At 44.1% G+C, this 22,151-nt stretch overlaps 1 protein-coding gene across 5 annotated transcripts in view; it reads left to right on the forward strand.

The window, feature by feature from the left end:
• Nucleotides 1-22,151, forward strand: part of Syn3 (synapsin III) — a 457,540-nt gene that overhangs the window by 101,536 nt on the left and 333,853 nt on the right. The window lies entirely within an intron of this gene.

The raw sequence follows: 22,151 nt of genomic DNA on the forward strand, positions 1-22,151 counted from the left end.
TTAAAAACAACCTCTACAGTTAAAGACTGGAAGTAATGGAGTACGGTTGGGCAGTACAGTGATTGGCTAAAGCAGTCATCTACTGCATGCTTTCTTGGTGCAGAAGCGACATTGTGTGGCTTCCTGTTTCCAGTAATAATAGGCCAGGTCATTTGAGCCACCACTAAAAACTAGTTTCAAACAATTGCAATTCTCAGCAGCCTTTAGAGAGTTGGTATAACGGTAATAACTACCAGGGAGTGAACAATGGGACAATGGAAGTCAAGAAAAATAAACAGAATCGTTATTATCTGAAAGTGAAATGCCTGCTGCAGGGTCATTTGGTTGAACATTTAGTCCCTACCTGGTTGTACTTTTTGGGGGAGTTAGCCCAATCTTTGGGACGTGGGGGCAAGCTGGAGGAAATAGGTCATCATGGTGGGCCTTGAAAGTTATGCTTGCCCAGTTCTTTGCTGATTAGGCACATTATTGCTGTGGATCAGATGCATGTGCTCCCACCATCATGGAAGCACTAGGGCCATACCTTCCCATGATGGACTGAAATCCCTCTGAAACTGTGATCCAAAATGTTCTTCCTCTCTTGAGTAGCTTCTCTCAAGCTCATTTGTCACAGTGACAGGGAAAGCAACTAACACAAGTACAAAAGCCATCACATATATACTTTGTGATACTTGTCCCAGAAATCAGTAGACTAACTGTTGCTACATGGTCCAGATTAGAAATTGACTTTAATTGGCCAGGGAAGAAAAGGGAACAGAAGTCAGCCTTCAGGCCCACTTACGTGTATTGGAGAGTATAATGGTTCACGCCTCAACACACACACACACACACACACACACACACACACAGAGACACACACACACACACACACAGACACACACACACAGACACACACACAGACACACACACACAGACACACACACACACACACACACACACACACACACACACACACACACATATATATAGTGAACTAAGGCCCCATAGAAGTCCGCCTTCAGGCCCACTTACGTGTATTGGAGAGTATAATGGTTCACGCCTCAACACACACACACACACACACACACACACACACACACACACACACAGACACACACACACACAGACACACACACACAGAGACACACACACACACACAGACACACACACACACACACACACACACACACACACACACACACACACATATATATAGTGAACTAAGGCCCCATAGAAGTCCGCCTTCAAGGTGAACATGAAACCAGAGTAGCTGAGCCCTCTTTGAAGTGGATGAGGCCTAGGAAGTCTTTGGCATTAGACTTGATGCCTGTTCATCACGAGCGTGCCAGAAGTGTAAGAAAACCCTTTATAAAACAACACACTTTCAGGCCGTGCTTCAGAGACATATTTACATAATGGCTAACACATGGTTGGGATTAGCTAGCATTGGTGCCATGAATTAGCAGAAATAGGAGTAGTAGACCACAGGAGCTAAACTTCAGAGAGACTAGACATTGCAGTTGCCAGACACAGATTAGTAAAAGAGAGAGCGATGTATATATCGAGAGGAAAAGAAAATCAAGTTGGAAAATATTTGCAGAGAACAGGGATCTATAAAGAGTAAGCATTCTAGTTTGAACCTGTGCAGATCTCGTACATGCTGTCATGTGCATCTGAGAGTTCCTATCTGCATGAGGCCTGTTGTATCTGGAAAACGCTGTTTCCTTTGAGTTGTCCACCAACTCTGGCTCTTATAATCTTCGTGCCTCTTCTTCCACATAGATCTCTAATCCTTGAGGGAAGGGATATCATACATCCCACTTAGTGCGGAGGAGGCCAAAGTCCCTCTCTCTCTGCATATTGTCCAAATGTGATTCCCTGTGTTAATTACTATCTACTGCAAGACAAAGCTTCTCTGATGAGGGCTCACTGATACACTGATCTATGAGTATAACAATGTGTCATTAGGAGTCATTTTATTGTAATGTTCAATTAGCAGAACGATTGGACTGGAAGTTCCCCTAGGACTGGACGAACCCCTAGGGTCCATCATCTATCTACCTACTTTCAGATGCTGGGCCTCATTGAAAATGTCAGGGTATGGATTCCATGTCATGGAGCTGGCCGTAAGACAGAGAAAAGGAATGGGCATAAAGTCCCCACCCCTAATCAAGAACATATTTGCAATGGGTAGCTGTTGGGAGAGGAAGTCTGCTTCCTTCAGTGGAATGATACTGGGTATATCAAGCACAGCACAGGTCAGGCTACATGCTAAATAATAGTTAACCAACACAAAATTGACTCCATGTTTTTTATTGTTTGGTTGGTTTGGATTGATTTGTTGTTATTGGTGGTGGCGGCGGCGGCGGCGGCGGTGGTGGTGGTGGTGGTGGTGGTGGTGGTGGTGGCGGCGGCGGCGGCATGTCACTTCTGTGTGTGCTGTTGTTGTTGTTAATGTCGTTCTTTAGTTTTGTTTTTTAAGAGAAAAATACATATTTAGATGACTAGAAAGAGGAAATCTGGAAGGTGCTGGGGAAGGGAAAATATGACCAAAACATGTAATAAAAATTTAAATAATGTTAAAAATTAGGACTTCTAGAAATGGAAAACTGTAAGAGCCAAATGATTGAATGTGTTGTGTTTAACAGCACATTAGACACAGTTGGGAAAGCACTCGTGGAATTAAACAAATTCTGCTGAAGGAGGCAAAGAGAGTGGAGAACATTAGAAATGCAGAGGAGTGGGCCAGGTCTCGGGACACACTAGAGTGTTCACGTAATCCTAGGGTCAGAAGAGAACTGAAAGAATAAATGAATGAACCAGAGGCAGGAGTGCAAAGAATGACTACTCCAGCCTTAGATGCCAATGAGAAGCTCAACCCGGTTTAACCTAGATTAGGAAAAACAATTCTACACCCAGACATGTTCATGCAACTGTAGGAAGAGAAAGAAAAACATCTGGATTATAAGCAGAGTTAGGAAGGTAAATTTATTTTACTGTAATTTCAGTGATGGCTTTCAGAGAGCCATGGTGAGGACACCTTCATGGCAGTGAGGAAAATTAGTCCCCAATTCCACCTCTGGGGAAATAACTTAGATGAATGATGAACAAATAAAAACACAAAGAGCAGATCCTCGCTAAGGGAAACTCTCAGGTATTTAGGCCAAAGGAAAATGATCCCAAAGAAAGATAAGCTGAACAGAGAAGTGTAAAGGAAAGAAGAGAGTGTATTGGGTAACTGTTATTTTCAGATGATGATAGGGAAGCTACTCGTAGGGTAGTAATGGTGATTATAAAGTACCTCTGTGTAAGCAGGTAAAGAGCCGCTCCCCCAGTCTACCGTATGTGCCATTGCTACCTCTCTATCACTGGGCATGGCCATGGAACTGCTGTCCTGTCTCCTACTTTGCCATACTGCTTTCCCTGAAGTCATGTCTTTGTTTCTTCTTTGCCTAGAGGTTCCCTGGACCTTGTTGGTATGGGAACCTGTACTGAAAACCTGACACCTATTCCCCAAGAACACAGACAGGTGATTCCACTTTTAGAGTATGTGAATACCTAGGAATTACTCTCTCATGGTTACTTGTGAAAATTGCGACCTCTACAAAGGACCCTTAGCATTTAAGTATTTGTGCCACCAATACATATATATATATATATATATATATATACATATATATATACATATATATATATACATATATATATATGATTTCATTAAACATGAATGGTCTAAATGTTCTAATTAAACAAAACAACTCTTCAGGGTAACTTTTAAAATGTAACTACATTCTATTGAAAAAGTTAGTAGGACTGTAATAAGGCAGGCATTTGACAATGAGGGGAGAAGATCTACCAAAACTTTCAGATTAATAAGGAGCTAACTGAGTGCCAGGTGTGTAATACCAGAACGTGGTAGGATGCGGCAAAATAACCAAACTTTCCAGCCTCCCTTAAGTTACACAGCAAGTTTCAAGCCTGGGAGGTAATACAGTGGAAGAGTACTTGCCCAGCACCTTCTAGAGGCCCTGGGTTCAATCCCCACTACCACCACCAAAATATAAAATACCAAACCACCTAGAGTTGTACATATTTCTAAAAACAAACAAAGCTAACTAATACAGCTACATTAATATTCTGGGAGTTGGGTAAATGGACTTTTAGATGAAGTATATTACCAAAGAAAAGGAAGTTAGCATGTTATGATGAAACATTTGTTTATTAAGGAGAAATAGAATTCTCTTTTACAAGCACCAAGAACAGATACCATAAATGTAGTGTAAAGTTGATGTAATTAAAAGGGAAAATAAACAAGTCTGTTGTCAAGGGCCAGTTTTGAGACTGCTACAAGGTATGTTTCCTACACTGTATGTTCTCATAGTAGCCACAGTGTGCAGTTAGTCCATAAAACCTTAAATATTATTACTTAGGAATTAGTCTGTCCTCGTGTTCAATATTACCAGTGCCTATGTCCACTGTCTTGAATCAAAGGAATCCTTTTCTTCATAATAATTAAAATGCCTCCGTTTATGCTGTTAGTTCTCAACTTTGAGAGCAGATTGGAGTCACCTGAGAGTCTAAGTATGTAAGACTTGTGATCCATAACACAGGAATCCCTGAAGGTAGGATACAGACAGCAGTGTTCTGAAAGCTATCTAGATGATTCCAGTAAGCAATGTTCTAGCTTCATTTCTATAACATAAACCAGTTCATAGACTTAAACAAAAAACTACTTAGAGAACAAAGGCTTTATTTTAGTTTATAAGTCCAAGTTACACAGGCCATGATAGCAGGGAAGTCAAGGCAGCAGAAACTTGAGAGTTATTCTCAATACATCCACAATGAAGAACAGAAAGAAGTGAATGCTTGCTTGCTTGCTTGCTCACTTGCTTGCACTCAACTAGATTTGTCAATTCATATAGTTAATTAAGGATCCCCTACCTAAGAATGATGTTACTCATGAGATCTATGTCTTCCTACATCAATTAACTTAATTAAGACTATCCTTTACAGACTTATCCAAAGACCAACCCACTCTAGATAATCCATTCTTGAAACTGTTTCCAGGGAATGCTAGGATGTATCTAGTTAACAATTAAAGTTAAAACCACCACAAGCAACCACCCATACATTTTTTTCTGTGATATTGACTCATTTGAAAAGCCAAGAAGTCTACCAAATGGGCTACCTGAAGGCAGGAATCACCCTGTGAAAATAAACATCTTCAGTTTTCTTCTAGGTCTGCAGTCTTCATTCAGAATTTGCACAATTGTTCACAAAAATGAGTTTATAGAAATGACTTAGGTGTTTATTAATTATCTTGTCTCTTGGCATTTATGAGTGGCAGACTTTTGATGCATTTTTAGTGGATTTGGTTTCCTCAAAAACTTTTGTGTTAAAGTCCTCACTACTCATACCAGAAAATATGTATTTATTTGGAAGCAAAATCCTTCCAGACATGATTACTTAAACTGGGTCATACTTTAAATGTGTAGATGCACAATCCAATATTACTGGTGTCTTTGTAAAGAGGAAGTGCTGGACTAGACATCGTATCACTGGCCTATAACTGGAAGCTGAGGCGAGGGGATTTGGTGTTCAAGGTATACCTGGGGTGCATTGCAAGTTCTAGGCCAACCTAAATTACATTAGACTGTATCAAAAATGAAGACATAGAGATACAAGGAAAATATATGATTATGAAGGCCAAAACTGGAGTGGTACATCAACAAGTCAAAGAATGTCAAGGATTTCCTGCAATGTTGGGGAGCTAGGAGATGGAGAGTGGACATATTGTTCCCTAGAAGGAACCAGAGCTGCTGACATTTTTATTTTGTACATATGGCCCCCACAACCATGAGAGGATGGATTGCTGTCATGTGAAGCTACCACAGTGTATTAGCTTTCCTATAGAATTATCAATCATAGAACCTCTCAAATTGCAGTCCATGTACCAATCTCCCTACCATCTTGTTAACACACAAATTCCCATCAACTAGGTCTTGAGGTAGGGCCTGGGAAACTAATCCCCTAGGTGGTGCTGGTCCTAGAGACTAAAACTGAACAGCAATGATTTGGATAATCTCTGAGAGGATAAGGATGGTGATGGTGAAGAAAAAAAAAGGAGGAGGAAAGGGAAGATGAGAGAGGAGACTGAGCAGGGAGAGAAGGAGGAGGAAGAAGACCAACCATATCTTGAAGAACCAAGGTTTTGAAGACATTGCCAATAAAAGCAAAGCCCTGGGTCCAGGGATCCCATAAGGCTCTTACTTTGTCACTCTTACTTTCTCTTCTTGTTACTATGACAAAATACCTGACAAAAGCAACTTAGGAGAGGAAGGATTTATTTTAGTTTAAGGTGGAGGAGAGGGTGGTCCAGTGTCCTTCTTATATCCCTGGCTCATACCTGGTAGCGGGTGGGGGAGATGCAAGCTGTTTCTAGGTAATCCAACGGTTATCTAGAGCCCAGAGGAGTTGCTAACATGTGGGCACAACCCACAGTGAGCTGGGTCTTCCCACATCAATCACTTATTAGGAAAATACCTACCAGGCTTGCCTATGGGGCAGTCTTATGTAGGCATTTCCTCAGTCATGGTTCCTAAATGAAACAAAAAAGAACAAGGAAAAGAAAGGACATGACTACTCCTAGGTATGGTGGAGGAGAAGGTTTAATGTGTGTGTGTGTGTGTGTGTGTGTGTGTGTGTGTGTGTGTGTGTGTGTGTGAGAGAGAGAGAGAGAGAGAGAGAGAGGGGGGGGGAGAGAGACAGAGACAGAGACAGAGACAGAGAGAGGGAGGGAAGGAGAGAGGGAGAGAGACAGAGAGAGGGAAGGAGGGAGGGGAGAGAGAAAGAGAGAGAGAGAGAGCGCACAGGCAGAGATAGGGACATCTGGGAGCAACCAGAGTGCCCATGATACTGAGACATGTGAGGAGAGAGGGGAGGAGATGATAGAGAGGAGAGAGGGGAAACCAGATGCAGGAGCCAGAGGTCCAAAAGGTACAAAAAGATTAGGTGACCAAAATGGTTGGATTATAAAGGGAAATCTAGGCTGGAGAGTTCATGGTAGGGGGGCACGTATGCCAGCTAGGAGGGCCCTGAACAGGTAGGGGCTGAGGAATTCTGGGAGAATCTGGCAGCCAGGTCTACCTTGATATGGTAGATAGGTATAACAGCCTTATGTCCCTCTTTGAAACCTAAAAGTTCCCTCTTCGCAGACAGCTCTCTATCTTGTATTAAGTTCACAAAAATACATCCATAGTTTTCCTTAGCTGCATATGGCCCGCCAGTTGGACAGGACTGTAAGACTTAAAGTTTTCACGACCTTTCTAAATAGCACCACTATCTAGGGGCCAAGCATTCAAGCACCTAAGCCTGTGGGCTCAGAAATCTGCTCAGTGTCCTACAGGTAGCGCAGTCCAGTAAGCTTGATACAATCTCCATACTCAGACTGTCTAGAAAGTATGCAGTCACCAGGAAGCCACAGTTTGATTTGCAATTTGGCCAGCAGATAGAAAGCACTGGAATCTTGTGAAACCATGACAAGCCCTTGCTGTGCTCTCCCAAGTTGGAATGTTGAGCTGTTCTCTTGGCCTGTGGTATCTCACACTTAGGTGTCATATTGGAAAATGCCAACAGGCATTTGACACTGGGGCTAGAGTTTACTCTACACATGAGCAGGACCTCTAACCAGACAGGTTAAGCATCATCTCTGGGTGTGTCAGCAGTGATCTTGCTGGTAGACAGAGTCTAGAAGATGGGATCTCACTAATATAGGCCGGCACTATATTATCACAGAGCACATGAGGCAAAGCTGAGGCTGTCTTCTGGACCTAAGGCATCTACATTCTCCTGTCTTCTGTCATCAAAGCTCCTAGTGGTCAAGGTTTCGCATTCTAGGACTTAACACCAATGGTGTCTCAGTTCTTGGCCTGACAGTAACAACACCATCTGCTCCCCTGTTTCTTGGGACTCCACACTCACGCTGAATCCCAAGACTGGTTCTCCAGCTCACACCTAGGATATTGTGGGAGCGCTCCATGGTCATAGGCACCAGTCTTTGTAACACATCTCTGTTGCTTCTGTTCCCATGGAGATCTCGTATTCCAAGAGAGCAGGATGGTGGCAGAGTAAACCACTGCTAGTTTGTTTTCTCCATCATTCATCTCTCCTGTTCTGAGAAACAGTACCTTGATGATTTTCCCCTCTCTACCTCATTGTCTGGGCAGTGTATGCAGTTGACAACACATGACCAGCCCTAGTCTATTGGATTATCACCTTGGGATTCTTCAAGGTAAGACAACAGGACTTTCTCATGAAACTTTTTCTAGAGTTCATGGTTAACAGGCACAGGCATGTGATTTCTGCAGGGGCACTGAACTGCTGGGTAGGTGTCCAGCTCTGCTGAGCTGGTAGGGTGAATGCCTAGAGCTACTGATGGCTATCTGTCTCCCTGAGTGAATAACCTGCCAAAAATGGAGCCAAAGCAAAGGAACTCACAGCCAAGAGAGACAGTGACCTGGTGATGTTACTCAAGACTGGGTCCACACTCCTTCCCCGGACTTGGACCAAGAACAATCCCTTTTAGTTTAAGCCAGCTTAAATGGCACATACAAAATTCATGAATTTTTTATTTATTTAAAAAACACTTTTACAGTGTTTTCTATGGGCTAGGCGCTGTTCCAAGCACTTAACATATATTAACTCACTTTATCCTTTCAACAACCCCAGAAGGTGTGCGCTATTAAATCCCGGTTTTATAGATAAGAAGGTTGAGAAGAAACAATGAGTTGTGTAATGGGATCCAGGTGTCCAGCCAGTGAGAGGTGGGGCTCAGCCAGTCTGGCTCCAGAGCCTGTGTGTGGCATCTCTGCCCCGATTGCCCTTCTTTAATAAGAGGGAAAGTGTTCCATTATTAAACAGGTGTTAAGTTCCCCCATTATGAGTGGTACGTAAGAGGACAGTTCAACAGCCGTTTGAAACGAAAACATAAGAAGAATCCAAGAATCTGACTTAGAGACGGGGTGTAGGGAAAAGGTCATTACCACTTACTGCCGGATCCCTGAGCCAAGTTCTTCCTATAAAAATGTGATCTTATCTATCCCACACAACCCCAAAAGATGCTCCAAAGAAAGCAAGGGGGCAGTGGAGCTTGGCAGTCAGAACCCAGCCTCTGGAGCAGCCTGCCTGGGTACCTAGCCCTCTTCAGCCTAGACAAAGGCATCATGTGACCATGGTTAGCACAGTCCCTGGATCACTTTATTCTAACAACTCATCACAGAGTTCAGTGAGGAATCCACAAGACGGTGTGTGCTAATGCCTCTGCTATGTCTAGACCAAAGTCATCTTTAAATTAAATGCTGGTAATTGTTATCATAGCCCATTTTACAGAGGAAGAAACCAAGTCATAGCAAAGAGATTCGCTTGGAGGCATGGGATTGCTTGCCTCGACATCAGATTTCTAGAGCCTGGCAGTGCTTGAATCTGGCCCAGACCTCTGATGCAATGCCAGATGAAGCCCTGGGCATTTTTAACACCTTGCAGTTCACTCTGTGTGCCTCATAACGTCTATTCCCGCTCCTCTCATGCCAGCATGGTTGGGCCCCAGCTCTCTAGACAGAAGGCAGCGGGAGTCTAAGATCTGGTTTAGTGGTCGTTCTAAGTGATCTGGTTCTGTGACAAGATACCTAAGTCTAATCCACTTCAAAGGAGGCAAGGCTCATTTTGGCTAGAAGTTCCAGATGTTTCAGTCTGTGATTTCTTGACCCAGGAGTTTTGGGTATGGTGGTATCCAGCAAATCTTATGAACATGTGACACAAAAGACATTGTCACCTCAGGGTGCTTGTGAAACAAAAGAGAGCAAGCGATAAAACAGAACCAAAATCTTAATGCCCTCTCACAGCACTTCTCCAATAACCTAACTTCTTTCCACTAGGCCACATCTTTTAAATATTCCTCCACCTCCCAGCAGCATGAAACACCCTGAGCAAGCTATTAGTATGTGACCTTTAGGGCCAAATCAGATCCAGACTCAAGCAAGTTTTCTGCAGAGCCTGAACCAGGACAGAGCTCATGTGAGTAGAGAGCAGTTCTCACCAGAGGTCAGACCAGACTGTCTTCTACCTCTGGGCCTCCACGTCTTTACCTTACAAGGCACTAATACAGCTTGTGTGGCTTCTGTAAGCGCCACGTGAAATAGGATATGTGCAAAGTTTCTTTATTCCACCAGTATTCGTTAAGGACTCGCTATGCCCTGGGCACCATTTCTGAAACTAGACATTACATCAGGAATTGTACGAGGCAAGGGACAGAATTCACCCCTTCTTGGCTCGTTTAAAATACAAGGACTTTAATGAAAGCTTCATTTGCAGAGGAAGGCGCGGGGGCTGATGGGACAAAGAAGGGAAATACCCTTCCAGGTAGAGGGTATTCCATCCCAATCTGAAAGACCTAATCCTAAAGTTCAAAACTTTTAGAGTGCTTTGATGATGTTGCAAGCAAAAATTTCCACACTGTGAATGTGTTTAGTGCACAAAATTATAGTACAGCCCCAGACTATTTATATCATGTGTAGAATGTAAATGGATTTTGCGGTTAGATTTGAGGCCCATTCCCGAGATATGTAAATACACAATACATATAAATATTCTAAAATCCCAAAACATCTGAAATGTGAAATGTTCCAGAGCACTTGGCATGAAAGACAGAAAGTTCTAGTCTAGTAGGTCTAGTAGATACAGTTTCTAGTTGAGCAGGAGAAAGTTCTAGTCTAGTAGGTCTAGTAGATACAGTTTCTAGTTGAGCAGGAGAAAGTTCTAGTCTAGTAGGTCTAGTAGGTACAGTTTCTAGTTGAGCAGGAGAAAGTTCTAGTCTAGTAGGTCTAGTAGGTACAGTTTCTAGTTGAGCAGGAGATGAGCCATGGTTGCCGAGCCTCTTCCAAAGCCCACCACACCAATGGAAGGGAATATCATGAGTATGCTATGCCAGATATAAATGGGCACGTGCATCTTCCAAGGTCATAATTTATTACCTTACAGCAGATTCACAAAAAGGAGTCGTTTCGTTGGCCACAACTTGCCAACTAGTGTTGATCATCGTGACAGTCAGCTAAGGGAAACATGGATCCTTTCATTCCGATCTCTGTCTGGGTAAACATTTTTACTTTTTAGTTAACCTTCTATCCAGCTGTTTTTGCTGAAAGCATTTATCAGCTGTAGTAGCTCCCTGGTGGAACTTTTGGAGTCATTAACATAAACTATCACATCATTCACAAATAATGACACTTTGACGTCTTCCTTTCCAATTTATATCCCTTCACTCTCCCTCGGTTGTCTTCTTGCTCTGACAAAGACGTCACGGTGCTGTATTAAGTAGATATGGGCAGGCTGCATAGCCTTGTCTGGGTCCCGATTTTAGTGGAATTCTTTTGACTTTCTCTCCCTCTGGTTCGATGTTAGCCGTAGGTTTGGTGTAACTTGCCTTTATTATCCCGAGGTATCTCCCTGCATCACTAATCACTCTAGGACTTTCATCGCAAAGGAGTTTGGGATTTTGTCAAAGGACTTTTCTGTATCTAATGAAACGATCGTGTAGCTTTTCTTTTTCATTCAGTTTGTTTATATGGTAGACTACATTTACTGATTTTCATATATTAAACCACCCCTGCATCTCTGCGATGGAGCCTACTTATCATGGTGGACAATCTTTTTGACAGTTTTTGAATTCGATTTTCAGGTCTTTAATTATTAAGTATTTTGGCATCGATGTTCACGAGGGAGATGAGTCTGTGATTTTCTTTCTTTTTGAGTTTTTATGTGGTTTGTGTGTCAGGAAAACTGTGGCCCCATAAAAATAAATTTGGCAATGTTCCTTCTGTTTCTATTTTGTGGAATAATTTGAGAAGTATTGATGTTAATTCTTGTTGGAAAGTCTGGTAGAGTCCTGTGCTAAAACCATCTGGTCCTGGACTTTCTTGATTAAGAGACTTTATTTATTTATTTATTTATTTATTTATTTATTTATTTATTTATTCACTTTACCTCCCAGTATTAGCCCCTCTCCTCCCAGTTCCCCCCTCTCACAGTTCCTTCCCCAGTTTCCATTTCCCCTTCCCACAGAAGAAGGGGAAGGCCCCCACATCCCCAGGTATCAATCCCCCATAGCTCATGAAGTCATTGTAGGACTAGGTACATCCTCTCTCACTGAGGCCAGAAATGATGACTCAGTTAGGGGATGGGGATTCTCAGACAGATATTGGATTCAGGGACAGCCCGCTCTCCAGGTGTTGGAGGACCCACGTGGTGAACAAGCTGCAAAACTGCATGTATGTGAAGGGCCTCGGTCCAGCACATGCTTGCTCTTTGACTGGTGATTCAGTCTCTGGGAGCTCTCAAGGGTCTGGATTAGTTGTCTCTGATGGTCTTCCTGTGGAGTCTCCATCCTCTTCGGGTCCCTTAATGCTCCTAGCTCTTCTACAAGACTCCCCAAGCTCCATCTAATGTTTGGTTGTGGGTCTGTGCATCTGTCTCAGTCAGCTGTTGGGTGGAGCCTCTCAGAGAACAGTTATGTTAGGATCCTGTCGGCAGTCATAACAGAGTATCATTACTAAACTCAGGGATGGGAGACTTTTAATGATGGCTTCTATTTCACTAGGGATTATGTGTCTCTTTAAATTGTTTGTCTGATCTCGATATAACGTTGATAAGTGGTACCTCTTGAGAAAATTATCCACTTCTTTTAGATTTTCCAACTTGGTGGAGTACAGGTTTTTAAAGTCTTTGGATTTCCTTAGTGACTGCTGTTATGCCCCCCCCCCCGTTTGTTTCTGATTTTGTTAATTTGGATATTCTTTTCCTGTGTTTTATTTAAATTGGATAACGGCTTGTCTATCTTGTTGATTTTTCTCAAGGCACCACCCCTTTGTTTCATTGATGATTTTTGTTGTTCTTTTTGTTGCCATTTTATTGACTCCATCCCTCAGTTTGATTATTTCTTGCTTTGTACTCTTTCTTGGGCATATTTACTCCTTTTTGTTCTAGAACTTTCAAGTGTGCTGTTACATTGTAGTATGAGGTATCACCATTTTTTCTTGTTATATAGGTACATGATACTACGAATTTTCCTCGTACCGCTACTTACATTTTGCCCCATAAGTCTGAGTACGTTGTGTATTCATTTTCATTTCACTCTACAATCTTTAATTGCTTTCCTTATTTCTGCCTTGGCCCATTTTTCATACAGTACAGTTGTTCATTTCTATGAATTCATACTCTTTCTGTTGCCATTGACTTCTTTTTCCTGCTCTCCCCTCTCCCTTCCCCTCCCCTCTCTCCTCACACAACACAGCTCAGTGTGATCAGGTCCACTCTGGGCTCTCCCAGATGTCCCTCCCATTGTCTATGCTCTCCCAGGTATCCATAATAAACATTCTCAGTAAAGCAGTCCGAGCCGGCACCCATGGTCTCTTCAGAGCTGTGAAACACATCTGCCCAGGACTCTCTGGCTTTTAGAGTCTCCATTGAGATGTCAGGTGTAAATTCTAATAGGCCTGCTCTCTCAGGGCTTTACTGCTGTGAACAGACACCACGACTAAAGCAACTTTTGGGAAGACAGCATTTAACTGGGGATGGCTTACTGGTTCTGAAGTTGAGTCCATCATCATGGTGTGAAGCATCTAGGGAGGCCTGGGGCTGGAGGAGATCAGAGTTCTACATCTTCATCTGAAGGCAGACAGGAGACGACTGGCTCCCAGGCAGCTGGGAAGAGGGTCTCTCAAAGCCCATCCTCCAACAAGGCCACACCTCCTAATAGTGCCACTCCCTGGGCCAAGCATTTTCAAAGCAACACACCTGCCTTTGTTACTTGGCCTTCTTCTTTTGAAGCTTTTAATATTCTTTGTTTTGTGTGTTTAGTGTTTTGATTATTATGTAGTAAGGGGGCTTCCTTTTCTGTTCCAATCTATTTAGTGCTTTCAATGTGTAGGCATCTCCTTCTTCAGGTTAGGGAAATTTTCTTCTGTGCTTTTGTTGGAAATATTCTCTGGGTCCTGGAGCTAGGATTCTTCTTTCTCAATTCCAGTTATTCTTAGGTTTGGTCTTTTCTTTTTCTTTTTTTTTTTTTTGTTGTTGTTCTTTTTTTCGGAGCTGGGGACCGAACCCAGGACCTTGCGCTTCCTAGGCAAGCGCTCTGCCACTGAGCTAAATCCCCAACCCAGGTTTGGTCTTTTCACAGCGTCCTACAGTTCCTGGAAATTTTTTGTAGCGGGAAATACTAAAAAAAGCAGTCCACGCTATTACCTGCAAGGCACTGGCCATCTCATGAAGACTCTCTGACCCGGCTCTGAAATCTCTTCCCCGACTTGCTATGTTCCCATGGTGGGTCGCTGCCGTGCCAGCCCACCCATCCCAATTCCGTGGCTGGCTCGAGTGCCCTACCACTGTACCTTTCTCTGGATCTCAGTTGAGCCGCCTCGTGAAGGAAAACACCACACAATCTTAGTTTAGAATCAACAGATAACTCGATCACTGGACACAACAAATAACATCTTACTTTGTAAGCCATTCAAAGTTAAATCCTCCGGTGGCAAATCCTGGCGAATTCGCCATCTAAACTGGGGGCCCCCAGTTGGTTACATTTTTCCTCCAACCTCTCCCTGTCCAAAAGCAAGTCACCTTTTCCTGCCTTTTCTCGTCCCCTCTTCAACCCAGAAGCTGCCCAATGATTAGTCCCCTGAAATCTTTATTCACTGTTTCTCCCTGAAATCTTTATTCATTGTTTCTACCACCATATTTTTTGTCTAGAACTTTTTAGATTTAATATTTTCTTTGACCGATGTATCCATTTTCATCTACTGTATCCTCAATGCCTAAGAGTCTCTTTTGTATTCTGTTGGTGAAACTTGCCTCTGTAGTTTCTGTCTGGATTCCTAAATTCTACATTTCCAGAGTTCCCTGAATTTGTGTTTTCTTTGTTGCTTCTACCTCCACTTTCAAGATTTAAACAACTTGATTTGTTTCCTTCAACTGATTGGTTTTTCTTGACTTTCATTAAAGGATTTATTCATTTCCTCCAATTGTTTTGGCTTTTGTTTACTTGGTTAGTTTTGGGGGGGAGGGGATGTTTTGGTTTTGGTTTTGGTGTGTGTGTGTGTGTGTGTGTGTGTGTGTGTGTGTGTGTGTGTTTTCCTGGATTTCTTTAAGAAATTTATTCATTTCCTCTCTGAGGACCTCAGTCATCTTCATATGGTTGATTTTAAGGTCTTTTTCTTGTGTTTCAGCTGTGTTGGTTCGACCGTTGTAGGACAGCTAGGCTCTGGTGGGATTTGTTATCCTGGCTGTTACTGTGCTCTTATGCTGGCATCGAAGCACCTGAGTTTGGGGTGATTATAGGTCTTGGTGCTGATTTCTGGGTGGTTAAGAAAGGATGATCTGGGGATCTACAGGAGGCATAGATAGGAGGAATGGGTGGACTCCACAGGCGTGGATAGGAGTAGGTGGACTGTGGCCTTGGGTCTGCTGGGGGACCAGAGAGAGCAAACACAGTCTGCTGATAGCTGGCCTGGTGGTCTGTCAGGTCTGGTCTCTTAATGAGCTTGGAAACTTGGCTGAACAGACTGGCCAGAGAGTCCGAGAGATCCTCCTGTCTCTTCCTCCCCAGTCCTGGAATTGTAAATGCATGGCAAAATGGCAGCTTCTTTATGTGGGTCTTAGAGTTCAAGTAAGCACCTTCCTGACTGAGCTATTGCCACAGCTCAGACTAAGCTGTCTCTATAAACCAGGCGTTCTCCACTTTATGGGGTCTGGGCAGGAAGTTCCACCCATTTTTGGTGTATCTGAAGAGGTTATAGGCCCAATTTTTCTGATAGGATCTTAATGAGCTTATGCGCTCACATGGTCATATTGGGATTACAGGTAAAATAGTCCCAATTTACATTATATTTACATTTTACATACATTTATAAGATAGAACCCTCTCTACTTTTAGGGATAAATGACTCATCGGTGTTATTTGTCGATGTGTGCCTGGTAGGCAGTGTGTACAGATAGTCTTTCTGATGTGTCCACTGTAGCACATTCTGCCTCTGTGTTTCCATTCGAATGCTGGTTTACCACACAAAATTGCAAAAACATACTGTAGGAAATGACCTGGTTTTGTAACATATATGTGAAAGGCAAGTGAATTTTGTATTCAGAGCAATTAAATACAAAAGGTAATTTAAAATGGAGTCTCACAGGACATATCACATCCCAGTAAGCCCACTGTTTGTATGCAGTATAGGGTGACTTAGAACAGGACATAGCCCGATGCCACAGGTAGGCATGGTGGCGAGATGCTGCCACTCTTTCCTCACCCTGTCTTCCAATCTCTAGCTGGGGCCATGCAGAGGCCAGAAAGGAGAACTGGGTCGATGCTGCCCACAGAACTAGGGTTACTGGGGCTCAGAACAGGGCAGGGAGGAGTGAGGCAAGAGCAGAGTCAGTCTAGAAAAGAAAGTAACGGACTGGAGAGGTGGCTCAGCGGTTAAGAGCACTGACTTGCTCTTCCAGAGGTTCTGAGTTCAATTCCCAGCAACCACATGGTGGCTCACAACCATCTGTAATGGGTTCTAATGTCTTCTGGTGTGTCTGAGGACAGCTACAGTGTACTCACATAAATAAAAATAAATAAATCTTTTTTAAAAAAAGAAAGAGTAACTTATGGACTCTTCAGCGGACAGTCTCACTAAGCCCTTGCTCCTGAGGTCAGATTCTGGTGTCTGTTTACAAGTTTTAATTGATGGTTTAATCATCTATGCGGTAATTAAATTCTCACTCCGCTCTCTGGCCAGCACACAAAACACAGGCCCGTGGGCCAACCATTTCGAGGTGCTTGAAGCACTCAAATCTTTCAGCTCCTGAGGAAATCCACTTGTTTCATTTAGAAAACAGAGCAGAGGTCAGTTCAGGGCATGTTGAAATCATGTTCTGTGGATGACAGAGCTCTTCTGGGCTCAGGCTAGAGCCTGGCTCCACCAAGCAGTGAAGAAAGGGGGCAGCCTTGTTCACCCAGACAGATGGGATTGGTACTCGGAATGAGAGACACCAGGAATGCAAAACACCCAGGGAGGCAGACGTTAATGAGGCCCAGGCTAATTATGCAAGCCAGCTCCGAGTCTGTAGCATTGGGCAATTCTAAATCACAGGCAGCCATTCAAACCACAGTAGCTGATAATGTGCATCATTCATTAGAAGTCCCAGACTTCAGAGAGTGGAAGAGTGGGAACCAGAAGGCATCAGGAACCAAGAGCTCAAGGAAAGTCATCAAAGGTTTCCAGACCCCAACACCCTGTACTCCAGGACCCACGCAAGCAGACTGTTTGCTGGGAAGATGTGTGAGGCAAGAGAGAGAGATGCCTTAGTTTGTCCTAGCTAGAAGGAGACAGTTCATTGGATCATAAAGATTTCAAATGGCCTCTCAGAATTGTCTGTGTGTCCCCACCGTATGGATGAGGAAAGATTTGTCCAAACCCCTTAATGTAAGAGCTGGAATCAGTTAGTACTCGACCTTCTCCAACTCTGTCTGGGAACTTCATTCCAGCATAAAGGGGGTGGGGATGGGCAATAGGTCAGCAAGTAAAGTGCTTGCCTCGCAGACTGAGGAGCTGAATTTGGATCACCAGAACAGCTGGGTGTCTCTAATGCTAGCACTGGGAAGTGAAGACAGGGGATCCCTGGGGCTTGCTGTCCAGCCAGTCTTGCCAAATCAGCGAATTCTGGGGCTCTTTGAGGAAACCCTGTCCCCCAAAAATAAGGTAGCCAGTGTCTGAGTCAGGCTCCTAGCAACAACCTCTGGTTCCAACTTGCATGGCATACGCACACACTCATGCACACACACACATACACACACTCATGCACACACACACTCCACACACAGACACACAGACACACACACACTCATGCACACACACATACACACACTCATGCACACACACTCATGCACACACACTCCACATACACACATTTATGCACACACACTCATACACACCCACTCATGCACACACACTCCACATACACTCATGCACACACACATATAAACACACTCATGCACACACACACTCATGCACACACACACTACACACACACATACACAACACACTACACACACACTACACACACACTCATGCACACACATACACACACTCATGCACACACACACTCCATACAGACACACACACACTCATGCACACACACATACACACACTCATGCACACACACACTCCATACAGACACACACACACTCATGCACACACACATACACACACTCATGCACACACTCACACTCCATACAGACACACACACACTCATGCACACACACACATACACACACTCATGCACACACACAGTCCATACAGACACACACACACACTCATGCACACACACATACATACACTCATGCACACACTCACACTCCATACAGACACACACACACTCATGCACACACACATACACACACTCATGCACACACACTACACACATACACACACACTCATGCACACACACTACACACACATACACACACACTCATGCACACACACACTACACACACACATACACACACACTCATGCACACACACTCCACACACACACACTCATGTACACATACACTACACACTCATGCACACACACTCTACACACACACACTCATGCACACATACACTACACACACATACACACACACACTCATGCACACACACACACACTTTGTATGAATAATATCCCTCTGTTACTTGCTTCACACATAGTTACCCTAAGCATTGAATTTATTTATCCACTGAGTGAGTACTGGATACACAGCAGAATCTGCAGGTATGGCCCAGAAGCCAATTTCCCGTTAAGGCACCTGTGTGTGGGAAAATATTCTCATTCACTCCTCTCCGTATATCTACACCCCGTAAGCTCCCCCGCCCCCCATCCATTCACTCCTAGAAATAGAGGATATAACTGTGAACCAAGCAGCCCACGTGCTGATATTTAAGGTGTGGCTATGTATCCTAGTAGCAGGTTCTATGAGACCAACCGGTGTCTGAGGCAGACAAGCACAGAGGCTTCTCCCAAGAGCTGACTTAAGCAAACCGGAGAGACCAGAGTCCTCCATGGAGCGCTCTCAGGAAGAAGAGCCTCAGCCTCTCATTCGACGTTGTGTGGATCCTAAATGCCTTTTTCTTTCAGTGAGTAGACAGAGTCCGGGACACCACGCATTCAACCCAGCACTCTATCAATGGAAATATAACACTACCCATCTGAGCCGCCATCTTTCTACATGCTGGCCATGCTTCTTGAGACACTTCTATAAGCAGAGTCCCCTCACCCCCTCGTTCTCCTCCCAGTCTGTCATTCCCTTCTTGGTGAAATCTTGCCAGAACATAAGCTCCATATTCTCTAGGCCCAATGACACTGCGTCATTTCCTTCGGGCCTGCTTATCTCTGCTTGAGATGACTGATGGACAGACACTCCTCGTTTAAGATAACACCAAATACACAAATATAAGGTAATTGCAGATGTGCCGTAGATACACATAAGAAATGCTCGAGTGGAATTTAGTTTGTTGCACTATTTTCTAGAGCGTGAGATCGGGTAGACGGGGAGTTTCTCATGTCCCCATTTCCCCCCATCTATCACCTGTCTGGTTTTCAACACCATGTGCTTAGTGGATGTGGAATGCACCAGTCCCTCCCCCACAACCAGGTGTTCTGCTCGCTGCCGCCTGTCCTGTCTGTGATAGACGACTCCTGGGGATAGTTGCCACCTGTTTTCTACATCTTCCCTGGGTTGAACTGTCCCTGAGCACCCAGTTAGAGACAGCTTTTCTGAACTATAACCCCAGATCCTGGCACAATGCCTACCCTAGCTGATGTCAACCTATAACCACCTGGCAAGTCCCACGAATGACAGCCTCAAAATTCTGTAAAGTAAATGACTCCCTACTGAGAAAACATGTCTGCAGTTGGCACCAGGTGATGGGGGGAGGGTTGTATAACTTGACCTCTGACCTTGAGAGGACATATGGTATAGGTTCAGAGGCTGGCATACCTAGTGATTGTAAGGTCCAATGTAGAAGTCTCAGGGGGAGGAAGGCCCTTTCACTCATATCCTTGACTGTTATGGGGAAAGTTGCACAAGAAAAAGACAACTTGAGCTTAGAAAGAAATGCCTGGCCTGCAGCCTCACGTTTCCATACAACAGTGCCAAAGTCTACCAGCTCCCCTGAGAGAGGGAAACAGCAGGCAATCCCACGAAGCAGTACAGTGTGGCTTCTGATTCCAGCATCAGAGAGACGAAGAGAGAGAACAGGAGACCTTCTGCCCAGAACCTGCCACACCCACACACTTTCCTAGAGTCAGCTTGTTACTTTTTTCATGACTATTTCAAAATACCCGGTCAAAGCAACTGAAAGGAAGGAGAGTCATTCCATCATAGTGAATACACTGTGGCATTGACAGCGTATGGTAACCAGCCACATTGCATCTAAAACCAGATAGCAAATGGAGCGGAGTTAATTTTAGCACTGGTAACCGTTTGTATATGCTTGGGCCAAGGAGCAGCACTGTTAGGAGGTGTGGCCTTGTTGGAGTAGGTGTGGCCTTGTTGGAGTAGGTGTGGCCTTGTTGGGGTAGGTGTGGCCTTGTTGGAGTGGGTGTGGCCTTGTTGGGGTGGGTGTGGCCTTGTTGGAGTAGGTGTGGCCTTGTTGGGGTAGGTGTATCACTGTGGGTGTGGCCTTGTTGGAGTAGGTGTATCACTGTGGGTGCGGGCTTTACGACCCTAGCCCTAGCTGCCTGGAAGGGAGTATTCTGCTAGCAACCTTCAAAAGAAGATGCGGAACTCTCAGCTCCTCCTGCACCAGGCCTGCCTAGATGCTGCCATGTTCCCACTTTGATGATAATGGACTGAACCTCTGAACCTGTAAGCCAGTCCCAATTAAATGTTGTTCTTTTTAAGAGATGCCTTGGTCACGGTGTCTGCTCACAGCAGTCAAACCCCAACTAAGACACACAGCAATAAGAAAAATGAACTCCAGAAAGTTAAAGCAAACTGGGGGCCTGTGGACCAAGGACTGTGCCTCTCTGAGCCTGCTTCCTTGTCTGTAAAGCAGAGATGAGGTGGCCAACTCTGCCGACTTGCTGATATGGTTAAAATAGATGGTATGTGGGGGGGGGGGGAAGAGGGGTATCGATGTCCCTGATAAATTACACAATGACATTTAAGGTTAGGTGTTATATTAAAATGCCTTTTTTTCTGGGATGTTTCTTTGTTTTGCTGGTCACTAATGTTTCTGTGTCGTTTGGCCTGTTTGCTGTTATTGTGGAATACCGAATCCTTTCCTCAGCCTCTGTAGAATTTCTCCTGATGGTTCTGCAGTGCCTGGCAGTGCTCGAGGCTCTCAGGCTTAGACAACTTGTCCTTCACTGAAGGAGACAGGCTTAGAAGGAGGCCAGTGTCAAAGCGAAAACATGGAGTACGTTTTCATTTCCTTTCTGGTGATAAAATAGTGTGGCAAGAAGCAACTTAAGGGTACGAGGGATTTATTTCCACATACAATTCCAGGTTACAGTCCATCATTGTGGTGAAGTCAAGGCGGAACTTCAAACGGTCACATCATATCCATCGTGGTCAAGACCGATGAGGATCTTGTTTCTTCCATTGCTATCTCATAACAGTGTAAAGGATGTTCCCAAATCTTCATCATCTAAACTCATGACTTTGATTTTATTTTGTTCCATGGGTTGAAAATCTGGGTACGGTTTGGCTGGGTAGTTCTTCGGCTCAAGCTCCTGTTCCCTGGGGTGATTTGTCTGGCCTGTGGCTTTGTAGTTCTGGGAAGCCCACTCAGCCTACGTTCTCATTCCGGTGTCCCAGGGCTCTTACACATACATGCTTTTGCCTCTGCATGGCTGTGAGGCTTTCCAGTCCTGTGGTCTGGGCTTCTGCTATGGCAATTGGTTTTCAAAAGAATGAACCACACAGAGGTTATCTGTCCTAATTTCATTTCTGTTGCTGTGATAAAATACTCTGAGAAAAGCAAGATGAGGGAGTAAAGGTGATGGGCCTCAGCCTGCAATTCCAGTTTGCGGTCTATCATAGCAGGGGAGTTGTTTGAGTGACAGGAACCTAAAATTAGTTATAGCCACAGTCAAGAGCA

Source organism: Rattus norvegicus, chromosome 7 (genome assembly GCF_036323735.1).
Source record: "Rattus norvegicus strain BN/NHsdMcwi chromosome 7, GRCr8, whole genome shotgun sequence".
Classification (NCBI taxonomy): domain Eukaryota; kingdom Metazoa; phylum Chordata; class Mammalia; order Rodentia; family Muridae; genus Rattus; species Rattus norvegicus.